The 12139-nt window shown below is 48.7% G+C and overlaps 2 long non-coding RNA genes across 3 annotated transcripts; both read right to left on the bottom strand.

Moving 5' to 3' along the window:
* Positions 1-4473: 4473 nt before the first annotated feature.
* LOC146678027 (uncharacterized) lies at positions 4474-5095 on the bottom strand. The gene is made up of 3 exons (XR_014912890.1): positions 4967-5095; positions 4687-4893; positions 4474-4607 (listed from the first exon to the last, which is right to left on the bottom strand). It is a non-coding gene; the product is annotated as an uncharacterized LOC146678027 (long non-coding RNA).
* A 4539-nt stretch (positions 5096-9634) lies between these two features.
* Positions 9635-10300, bottom strand: LOC146678026 (uncharacterized). Of its 2 annotated transcripts, none has more exons than XR_014912169.1 (3): positions 10128-10300; positions 9848-10054; positions 9635-9768 (listed from the first exon to the last, which is right to left on the bottom strand). It is a non-coding gene; the product is annotated as an uncharacterized LOC146678026 (long non-coding RNA). The 2 variants fall into 2 exon arrangements; XR_014912171.1 differs by having other exon boundaries at positions 10145-10300.
* Positions 10301-12139: the final 1839 nt, after the last annotated feature.

Raw genomic sequence — 12139 nt, 5'->3', positions numbered from 1 at the left:
AGCCCTGATGTTCCCAAAATCTGACTTCAGTCTTTTATTTACAGATTGTGGATCTGTCAACATGAAGGTAAGTAACATAGTCTCTCTACTAGCTGACTTGGAAACAAAACCTCAGCACAGAAACAGCTTTAGTGAAGGTTACAAATGATCTTCTTATGGCCTCTGACAGTGGACTCATCTCTGTGCTTGTCCTGCTAGACCTCAGTGCAGCGTTCGATACTGTCGACCATAATATCCTATTAGAGCGATTAGAACATGCTGTAGGTATTACAGGTACTGTGCTGCAGTGGTTGGTATCATATCTATCTAATAGACTCCAGTTTGTTCATGTAAATGGAGAGTCCTCTTCACACACTGAGGTTAATTATGGAGTTCCACAGGGTTCAGTGCTAGGACCAATTCTGTTTACATTATACATGCTTCCCTTAGGCAGCATCATTAGAAGACATAGCATACATTTACACTGCTATGCAGATGACACCCAGCTCTATCTGTCCATGAAGCCAGATAACACACACCAGTTAGTTAAACTGCAGGAATGTCTTAAAGACAGTAGCGGTTTTTGATACGGGCGACATGGGCGGTTGCCCGGGGCGGCATCACGGGCATCAGCAAAAAAAAAAAAAAAAAAAAAAAATTGCTCGTTCTCATGCTGCCCCGACATCAGCCAGCGCATATTGGGAATGTCACAGTCACCGATCGGTTTTCTATCGCCCATTTGCTGGTAGTAAGGGCGCCCTCCGTTTGCGAGGTGCGCCTGCTGCTTGCGGCACAGGGAGGAGAGGGCGGGGCGGCGGGGGTTCTCTGGCTGGCTGGAGCAGCATCTAATAACCAACTCGCAAAATAAAACAAAATAAAAACAAACCAACAAACATGAAAACACCCGACATCATGATACAGACTTATAATTTGCACCGATGTTTTTTTTCGAAATTCTATACGTGAAAAGTGAACGCGAGAGCCCTCGGTGCGCCTGCGCGCTGCTGAAGTCAAAGTAAACTTTATTGTCATCTCCGCTACATACAGTCCAGCATATAGAGAGACGAGGCGACGAGGCTGCAGTTACAGCGGTGCAAGTAAACAAACAATAAATATAAGAAGAGTAAGAAAATAAATCTACACTTTAGGACTTGGGGTAAAGGATCAATAACAATTGAAAATTTATAATTTACAGTTTGATGATTTAAAGTCTCACACACAACCCGTCGAAAGGGGAGGGGCCGGCTGCTTCCAAATAGAGCGCATTTCATTCATAATGATGTAAATCCAAGTCCATTATGTATTCATGATTTGAGTCCTGGGTTGTGTGAAATCCCAGAAATAAACCTTAGACAAAGGGAGTCTGTGAACTAAGGTGTAGGTCTGTTAGGTTATGTTGTGGTGATCCTCGAGTTGGGGGATTTGTGTTCATACTGGAGTGCATAATTAAAACCAATGGAAGATGGACAAGAAAAGTTCAAAGTCATCAGTTGCTCAGTTTAGAAAAAAGAGAAAAGAAGAGGAGGAGAAACGGGCAACAGATGCAGGTAAGCAGATGCGTGATTGGATGATGGCAGGTCATCCTGAAACAATCAGAATCAGAATACTTTATTAATCCCTGAGGAAATTATGTGGGTTACAGTTGCTCCAAGAAGAAATAGTAAAAATAGTAACAGTAACAGACTAAACTCCAAACATTATGCTACAGATTTTAATATTAATTAGTCATTGTCAGTTGTTGATTTGTCCTGTTCTCATTGTATGACGAATTATGATGGCTGTTTGGTAGCCGTTTGCATACAATGTATACTCTCTCTCTCTTTATATGTGTGTGTGTGTGTTTCTCTGGCGAAATTCAGTATGGTTCCAACAACAGTTTTATGTTAATGTATAATCCTTAATATGTTTTATGTGTGTGTGTGTGTGTGTGTGGGGAGGGGGGGGGGGGTGCCAGAGGGAGTGTTCGCCCGGGGCGCCAAACAGGCTAGGACCGCCACTGCTTAAAGACATAAAGACCTGAATGATATTTTATTTGATATTTCGATAATTATGGAAAAGGGTGCAGTGCCCACTCCGGGTCGGGGATGAGTTCCTGCCCCAAGTGGAGGAGTTCAAGTATCTCGGGGTCTTGTTCGCGAGTGATGGGAGAAGGGAGCAATGGCGTGTCCAGCGGGGTGGCCTGGGGGGGCACAGGCCACCCCCCCAACCAGACTGGCCACCCCAGGTGCCACCCCAAAGGTAAAACAATAAAATTCAATCAAATATCAAATGTACGATTATGTTTTCACGGTGAAGCTCAGATATCCGAGTGTAAGTGAATGCAGCATCGGCTTCTGCGCTATGTGCATCACGTTAGCAAAGGTAGGAGAGCCAAGCAGAAAGACGGCACTGCAGGAAACAATTTTTCGGTGAAAGAAAATGAGGACAGAATAAATGTCCCGGTAAGTAATATTAAGTTTGTTGAGTTTAGTAAACTTCGGTGAAATTAGAATACCAAAGAAAAAATAACACTTAAAGAATTATTGCAGCTGTGGAATATTTCAGACAGTATGCTACTGAGGGCAGCTAACATAAGAGTTATGAGTTATAAGATATAATCCAAGTCGTAACATTACTGTATGGAGCTGCAGATTTGGTTGCAGGTTAACATCGCTGGACTGGCCATCGGGCATACCGGGTATATGCCCGGTGACTTATTTTTTTTATTTTTTTTTTGTAATGGCATGAACAATGAGAGGTGGTGGATTGGCCAGATGCAGGTCGATGTGTAAAAATTACTCAGTTGTTTGATGGTGGCTATGGGGGAGCTTCCACAGAGGCCAGAAGGTGGATGAGGGAAGGGGAGGCAGGAGGAGAGCCCCGAGGCGGCCACCAGTCCGCGTGTCAGGTGAACTGAACTTCAGGTAAGAAGTTATGACCTGCAGTCTATCTGGGTCAGATATAAACTAAGTTTAGGTGGAGTTTATTTCGTTGTGCTGACTTTTTACCGTCAGTTACAATAACTCGTACTGCGTTCTAGCCAGCTTGATGGAGTTTTTAGGTGGGTGGGTGCTATGATGTTACTGATAGTGAACTTTATTTTATTCATAAGGTTAGTTAGTAGAGTTGCCAACGGCTCCTTAAAAAAATGGAATGGTCCGTCATTCAGAGAAAATATTACACGTTTTGTATTGAGCTGAGAAGAGACGTAGTTTGTCCCGGACTTTAGCTAGAATGGAAAAAGGCACAAAGCTGGAGTTATTCTGTCTTTATGCTGCACAGCTGCCTCTTCTCTCATTCTCTCCCCCTCCCTCTCCTGTTGCTACTTCAATCATGAAACTCATCAATGATCAGCTGATCGTCTCTCTTGTTTATTTATCGCCCACTTTGCGCCAGAAAGAGGAAACCAGCAGATGTCGCGCTAAACAACAGCAGCACGTTTAAGCTTGATCAGCTGTTGTCAGAATTTATTTAATATTAATTTCTAGTATCAGCTGATGTTTGCTGGAGCCACAGCTGTAAACCTGCTGGTCATGATGTCGGTTTGGATATGTGGTGAGAGGGAAACATGAAGATGAAACCAGGAGATGTCCTTACTGAATCATCAGAGCTGAACAGGTGATGGAGGAACAGGTTTACCTTTTAGGTGACAGGAATGAGTTGAAGGGAAGTTATGAACTGTTTCTGAGAGACAAATAACACCAGGATCCTTTTCTAAGTAGCTGACAGCTGGTAACTGTGCAGGGGCGGGTCTAGGAAATTTTTGCCAGGGGGCCAGGTAGGGCATTAACAGGGAGAGGGGGGCACAAAGAAATACTTTTCTTTCTTATTCTCATTTAAAATATCTAGCTTTTATTAAATAATTATCTACATCTTACAACTAAAGTTTTTATCTGACGTAAAATGTATAGAAATCATACATATACCAACAAGACTGTACATCACTGTCACAACAGCATTTGTTTTCATTCAAAGGCTTTATGGCTTTAATACCTGGTGGGCCGGTCTGTAGTCAAAATGCCCGATTTTCTGTCCCAGTCCAGCCCTGCAGGTTAATACTGGCAGTGTCACCATGCCAGCTGACTGTATTTCATCATCAGCCAGTGTTGTTCTTTATCAATATTACCAAAGTTTACCATAAGGCAGCATAGAAAGTATTTACTTGCTTTCAGGTTTTATTCAAATGTTAGTCTTTTCAGTTGTTTCCCCACTTTTTTCCTGTTTCACAATCAAACACCAGTTTGTGAGAAGATTATCTTCTTTTTTTAACAGGCACATAAAGTTTTACATTGGCATTGGCTAATTTGTCAATTGTTTGTTACAAATGTTCGTATTTTAATATAAAAAAAATGTTTTTGCCCAAAACATATGTGCACTATATGTCAGTAAAAATACTATGCAAATATTGTGTCACGGCGACGGATGGCCGGTACTGAATAGGACCCAGGTGCAGGAACCCAGAGCGGAGACGGTAGATGATTTAATAGTTTATTACGGTTAAGTGCAAGGGGAACAAAAAAAAGGGAAACGTGGCAAAGACAGAAAATGACGAGACGTGGAGCCTTGGTGTGGCGTGCCCAGGGGAACGTGGCTAGGGCGAGGGAACGAGGCCTGAGAAGTGGAACGGAGCTGAGTGGGGAACAGTCACACTGAGGGGAGAGGATATAGAAGTTAGGCAGGTAGTGAAGGCAGCTCAGAAGTGGCCAGTATAAGAGCAGCAATTCTTACTTTGCAGTTAGGGACCTGGAGTGTTTGAGAGGGGGATGATGAAGATCCAGGGGAGGCTGAGTGGCGTGGAAAGGCTGACCTGAGATCCGGGGCTCCAGATGGAGTGTGATGGCAGGAGGGCAGGCAGGTGAGGCACAGAGGGATTTCCAAAATGATCACTAGGTATTCCGAGTCCGGAGGTGGAGTGAGCCAGGGTGGGTACAGCGACTGTAGCACAAAAGAGTCTTAGTTAGTAAGATGAATCACAGCGAGAACTTGAAACACAAGACCTGTTACCAACATGGGTTGATGACGAACTGGCAGTGAGTGAACATCGATGTGTGGTTTAAATCCCTCTGGCTTGATAGCCTGCAATAGGCTCCAGGTGTGCAGGAGCTGGAGTTGGCCCTGCCCAGGGGCGGATCCCAGGTCAGTTCAGGAGCCTAATGGAAACTCCAGCCACCCACCGTAGACCATGACAGTACCCCCCCCTCAAGGGACGCCACCCGGCGGCCGACCGGTCCCCAGCCCGCGACGTGACCTGAAAAAAAAAAAATCAGAGACAAGAGCAGGATCAAGGATAAACGAGCGAGGAACCCAGGCACGTTCCTCAGGCCCATACCCCTCCCAGTCCACCAAAAACTGGCGACCCCGACCACGGCGACGGACGTCAACGATCCGCTGAACCGTATAGGCCGGATGACCATCGATGAGCCGGGCGGGCGGAGGGGGGTCGGAAGGCGGGCACAGCACGCTGGACAGCACAGGCCTGACTTGGGAAACATGAAAAACCGGGTGAATCCGCAGACTGGGAGGAAGCTCGAGCTTCACAGCAGAGGGCGAGATGACCGAGTGGATGACATACGGCCCAATAAACCGAGGAGCCAGCTTGCGGGAGGAAACTTTAAGGGGAACATCCTTAGCCGACAGCCACACCTTCTGCCCTGGAGCGTACCGAGGAGCTGGCGACCGTAGACGATCTGCATAGCGGCAGTGGCGGGCAGCAGCTTTCTTCAGTGCCTCCTGGGTCCGAGTCCAGACGCGGCGGCAGCGCTGGAGATGGTGCTGGACGGAAGGCACAGCCAAATCAGCCTCTTCCTCAGGGAAGAGGGGAGGCTGATAGCCCAGGGACGCTTCAAATGGAGAGAGACCAGTGGATGCGGAAACATGAGAATTGTGCGCATACTCCACCCATGGGAGATGTGCTGACCAGGTAGCCGGGTTATGGGAAACCATGCAGCGGAGCATGGACTCCAGCTCTTGGTTGAGCCTCTCAGTCTGCCCGTTGGTTTGAGGGTGGTAACCAGAACTGAGGTTGGCTCGAGCACCCAGGGCAGAGCAGAAAGATTTCCAAACCTGGGATGTAAACTGAGGTCCCCTGTCAGAAGTGACCTCGGCAGGAATCCCGTGGAGTTTGAAGACGTGGTCAACCATCAGTCTTGCAGTTTCCGTGGCAGTGGGTAGTTTCTCCAGGGCAACGAAGTGAGCTGCTTTTGAAAACCTGTCGATCACGGAGAGTATCACTGTTTTACCTGCTGACCTAGGCAGTCCAGTGACAAAGTCCAGGGAAATGTGGGACCAAGGACGAGAAGGTACGGCTAGAGGTTGCAGAAGACCGGATGGTCGCTGATTTCGGGTCTTGTTCCTGGCGCACACGTCACAGGCAGAGACGTAGTCCCGCACATCATGTTCCAGAGTTGCCCACCAGAAGTGACGACGTAGTAGTGCGATGGTGCGGCCGATTCCAGGATGGCAGGAAAACCGGGAGGTATGAGCCCACTTAATTACAGCCGAACGGGTTGCTGTGGGAACGAAGCGGCGGCCCGGAGGACCTGTGCCAGGGTCTGGTTCATCCAGTAAAGCACGCTGGATGGATTCCTCTATGTCCCAGGATAAAAACGCTACGCGGCAGGAGGCAGGAAGCACAGGAGCTGGTTCGGTGGGTTCAGCGTCTGGGTCGTAAAGACGAGACAGGGCATCAGCCTTGGCGTTCTTGGAACCTGGACGGAAAGAGATGGCAAACTTGAAGCGATCAAAGAACAGAGACCAACGGGCCTGGCGGGCGTTTAGACGCTTAGCTGTTTTGAGGTAAGTAAGGTTTTTATGATCTGTGAAGATGGTGAATGGGTGTTCAGCTCCTTCCAATAGGTGACGCCACTCTTCCAGGGCTAACTTAATAGCCAGCAACTCTCTGTCTCCTACATCATAGTTGCGTTCAGCTGACGAGAGTCGACGTGAAAAAAAGGCACATGGGTGTAACTTGGCCTTGGAACCTGAATGCTGTGAAAGGACTGCTCCGACGCCGACGTCGGACGCGTCTACCTCTAGAACAAATGGCTTGGAGTGATCTGGGTGACACAATACTGGAGCTGAAGTAAATAGGCGCTTGAGCCTACTGAATGCTACCCCAGCTTCAGGTGTCCAGATGAACTGTCTTTTGGTGGATGTGAGTGTAGTGAGAGGAGTGGCTACCTGGCTGTAGTTGCGAATAAACCTCCGGTAGAAATTGGCAAAGCCGAGGAAACGTTGTAAGTGCTTACGTGACGTGGGCGTGGGCCACTCTAGGATCGTGCGGATCTTGGCTGGATCAGTCTTCACCTGCCCTCCTGCGAGTATATAGCCAAGAAAAGTGACAGATTGTGCATGAAACTCACATTTCTCGGCTTTGACGTAAAGTCGGTTTTCCAGGAGGCGTTGGAGGACTGCTCGGACGTGGACATGGTGTTCCTGGGGGGTCTTGGAGAAAATGAGTATGTCATCAAGATAAACAAAGACAAACTGGTTCAGGAAATCACGGAGCACGTCGTTGACCAGGTTCTGAAAGACAGCGGGGGCATTGGTTAACCCAAACGGCATGACCAAATACTCAAAATGACCTAGGGGCGTATTAAAAGCCGTTTTCCATTCGTCCCCCTCCCTGATGCGGACAAGGTGGTAGGCATTGCGGAGATCCAGTTTGGTGAATACGGTGACTTCATGGAGGGGTTCGAAGGCTGAGCTGATAAGGGGTAAAGGATATTTGTTTTTAATGGTGATGTCGTTTAACCCTCTGTAGTCTATGCATGGACGGAGTGATTTATCCTTCTTTTCCACAAAAAAGAAGCCGGCGGCCACTGGAGAGGAGGATGGGCGGATGATACCTGCAGCTAATGACTCGTGGATGTACTTTTCCATGGACTCTCTTTCTGGTCTGGAGATGTTGAATAGCCGGCTAGAGGGAAGCGGAGCACCAGGTAGAAGGTCGATAGCGCAGTCATAAGGCCTGTGGGGTGGTAAGGACGACGCTCTGTCTTTACTGAAAACTTCCTGGAGGTCATGGTACTCAGGTGGGACGAGTGTGAGGTCAACCGGATCAACGCCCGAGGTGTTAGTGTCAGGGGCCCCCAGCGGTAGGGCAGACTTGAGGCAGTGGGCTAGACAAAAGGGGCTCCAACTAGCGATTTTACTTCCAGACCAGTCTATATGAGGGTTATGTTTCTGTAGCCAGGGGTAGCCTAGGATGAGTGGTGAATCAGGAGAAGAGAAGGTGAATAAGGTAATGGCTTCATGGTGGTTTCCAGAGGTGACGAGGGTTACGGGGCCAGCCTGATGGGTTATCTGAGAGAATATTTGATCGTTTAATGCGGTAACAGGGATGGGAGGATCGAGAGTCTTGAGTGGCAAATGAAGGCGTCTAGCGAGAGCTAAATCTATTAAATTTTGCTCTGCTCCGGAATCAACGAGAGCATGGAGGGGGTGAGAAACCTTATTTAGACACAGGGTGACTGGTAGAATTAACCGGGGTTTGGAACTGAAAGAGGATCCGCCCGCCTGTATCCCCGAAATTACCGGCGGGCGTAGCCTTTTGGCCGAACCGAACACTGCGCTAACCTATGCTCCACTGAGCCACAGTAAAAACACGCGCCCGACCGAAGCCGTCGTTCTCGCTCCTCTGGTGTGAGACGAGAGCGGCCGATTAACATAGGCTCCGGAGCGGCGTCCGTTTCCACGGAAACGGGAGCGGATGTTGACACCGGACGTGACGGTGGAGGAAGTGAAAACGTACGAGGCGCAGGTTTACGATGTTTCTGGTTCTTTTCTGCCTCCCTTTCCCTCAGGCGATTATCTATCCGAAGGGAAAGGGAGACCAAGTCTTCAAAGGATTTGGGCTCATCGCGGGAAGCGAGCTGGTCTTTGAGCTCGTCGTTTAAGGCGCGACGGAACACTCCCCGAAGGGCATGATCGGGCCAATTGGCCTCGGCGGCTGCAGTACGGAAGTCGATAATGAACTCCGCGACACTCCGGCTCCCCTGTTGCAACCCGAGCAACCTTTCATCCGAACTACCCTCCGATACTGGGTGAGTAAAGGTCTTTTTAAACTCGCACAGAAAATCATCAAACGAGCAGGTTGGGAGCGGGTGAGCCGACAGGTACGCCTCGGCCCATAACAGCGCCTTGCCCTGTAGCTTAGCCACCAGATATGCTACCCGAGCTGATTCGCTAGTAAATGAACGGGGTGAATGCGTGAACGCGAGAGAACATTTCAGTAGAAAGGCCGTACAGCGGCCCCGCTCCCCAGAGTACGGCTCGGGTTCTGGGAATGCAGCATCGCGAAACACGGAGCCCGAAGGGGTCGGAGCTGGGGAGGACTGGGGAGGTTCTGCCACGGGCGCAGGGGACGCGGAGGATGGGCCTGGAGGAGGGGAAAGAGCCGACTGAATCTCCTGCAGGGAAGCTAAGATCCTAGCCTGGGTCTCGCCTATGGCTTGACACCGGGTGTCGAGAACCTGCAACGCTTGCTCATGAGCCCCTAAAATGGCTCCCTGCTTGGAGACTGCTGCACGTACTGGGTCTGCTGAGTCCATTTGTTGGCCAGTTCGTACTGTCACGGCGACGGATGGCCGGTACTGAATAGGACCCAGGTGCAGGAACCCAGAGCGGAGACGGTAGATGATTTAATAGTTTATTACGGTTAAGTGCAAGGGGAACAAAAAAAAGGGAAACGTGGCAAAGACAGAAAATGACGAGACGTGGAGCCTTGGTGTGGCGTGCCCAGGGGAACGTGGCTAGGGCGAGGGAACGAGGCCTGAGAAGTGGAACGGAGCTGAGTGGGGAACAGTCACACTGAGGGGAGAGGATATAGAAGTTAGGCAGGTAGTGAAGGCAGCTCAGAAGTGGCCAGTATAAGAGCAGCAATTCTTACTTTGCAGTTAGGGACCTGGAGTGTTTGAGAGGGGGATGATGAAGATCCAGGGGAGGCTGAGTGGCGTGGAAAGGCTGACCTGAGATCCGGGGCTCCAGATGGAGTGTGATGGCAGGAGGGCAGGCAGGTGAGGCACAGAGGGATTTCCAAAATGATCACTAGGTATTCCGAGTCCGGAGGTGGAGTGAGCCAGGGTGGGTACAGCGACTGTAGCACAAAAGAGTCTTAGTTAGTAAGATGAATCACAGCGAGAACTTGAAACACAAGACCTGTTACCAACATGGGTTGATGACGAACTGGCAGTGAGTGAACATCGATGTGTGGTTTAAATCCCTCTGGCTTGATAGCCTGCAATAGGCTCCAGGTGTGCAGGAGCTGGAGTTGGCCCTGCCCAGGGGCGGATCCCAGGTCAGTTCAGGAGCCTAATGGAAACTCCAGCCACCCACCGTAGACCATGACATATTGATGTCCTTGAATGCTGAGTAAACACTGACAAAGCACTGATTGTATCTCTTGTACTTTATCAACGCAGTATCTAAAAACTTTGCACCGTAGTGGTTAAAATCTCATTCTAATAAGAGTTAAAAGCGCATTCGGTTATTAGGTTTATGGGGTTATTGAATTATGGTGAACGGTTGGTAGAATTGTTTTTAAACATTATCTGCCAATTACATCTGCCACCCTTCTCCAAATCTGTGCCCCTACCTGGCCCCCCCAACAAAAATTTTCTAGACACGCCACTGGAAGGGAGCCGGAGATCGACAGACGGATTGGGGCTGCAGCTGCAGCAATGCGGATGCTGCACCGGTCCGTCGTGGTGAAGAGGGAGCTGAGTGTAAAAGCGAAGCTCTCAATTTACCGGTCGATCTACGTCCCTACCCTCACCTATGGCCACGAGCTGTGGGTAGTGACCGAAAGAACGAGATCGCGGATACAAGCGGCAGAAATGAGCTTCCTCCGAAGGGTGGCTGGCCTCTCCCTTAGAGATAGGGTGAGAAGTTCGGCCATCCGGGAGGGGCTCAGAGTAGAGCAGCTGCTGCTCCACATCGAAAGGAGCCAGCTGAGGTGGTTCGGGCATCTGACAAGGATGCCCCCTGGGCGCCTCCTGGGTGAGGTGTTCCAGGCATGTCCCACCGGGAGGAGGCCCCGGGGCAGACCCAGGACACGCTGGAGAGATTATATCTCTCAGCTGGCCTGGGAATGCCTTGGTATTCCCCCGGATAAGCTGGAGGAGGTGGATGGGGAGAGGGAGGTCTGGGCCTCTTTGCTTAGGCTGCTGCCCCCGCGACCTGGCCCCGGATAAAGCGGATGAAGATGGATGGATGGATGGATGGATGGATGGATGGATAATTATGGAGTTCCACTTCTGACCAAATTATTCCTTCGGTGCACATATTAAACAAATATGTAAGACTGCTTTCTTCCATTTGTGCAACATCTCTAAAATTAGAAACATCCTGTCTCAGAGTGACGCTGAAAAACTAGTTCATGCATTTATTTATTTACTGCCTCCCATTCTACTTTTAAATACTCTAGGAACAACAAGTAGGCCTGCAGTGTGAGAGCGAAGTGCTCTAATAGGGTGATATGGTACTACAAGGTCATTAAGATAAGATGGGGCCTGATTATTTAAGACCTTGTATGTGAGGAGCAGGATTTTGAATTCTGGATTTAACAGGAAGACAAAACAGGAGAAATCTGCTCTCTCTTTCTAGTCCCTGTCAGGACTCTTGCTGCAGCATTTTGGATTAGCTGAAGGCTTTTCAGGGAGTTTTTTGGACTTCCTGATAATAATGAATTACAGTCGTCCAGCCTGGAAGTAATAAATGCATGAACTACTTTTTCAGCGTCACTCTGAGACAGGATATTTCTAACTTTAGAGATGTTGCACAAATGGAAGAAAGGGTTAAGGTTAGGGTTATGTGGAACCAACTCCCAGTTTGCACTTGGGCCCTAATACATCCCTTAGTCACAGGGCGGATTATTAAACATTACCCATGAGCCAAAAACAGCAAATAAACAAATAAACCAGTAAAGGAGACTAACTCATGAGGAGGATGGTCAAAACTTTTATTTAGCAGAAGTATTCAGTAGATTAGAAGTGGAACATGAAGAGGAGGACCCAAATGCAGGGCACGAACAAAAGCAACACATTTATTTGTTGCTTCAAAATCCAAAAATTAAACAAAGTCATTAAAACCAGAATCAAACAGAAATCAGAGAAGTGTGAGGAGCACAGATAAATGTTCTGTCAACAAAGGGACAGTGAGCAAAGATGGAGACTGGGAATTA

The sequence above is a fragment of the Rhamphochromis longiceps genome, linkage group LG1, assembly GCF_057381845.1.
Source record: "Rhamphochromis longiceps isolate RC_006_pf linkage group LG1, R_longiceps_female_GT1.1, whole genome shotgun sequence".
NCBI classification, from domain to species: Eukaryota; Metazoa; Chordata; class Actinopteri; order Cichliformes; family Cichlidae; genus Rhamphochromis; species Rhamphochromis longiceps.
Note: the sequence above shows the minus strand (reverse complement) of the source record. Positions and strands in the feature narration are given on the sequence as shown.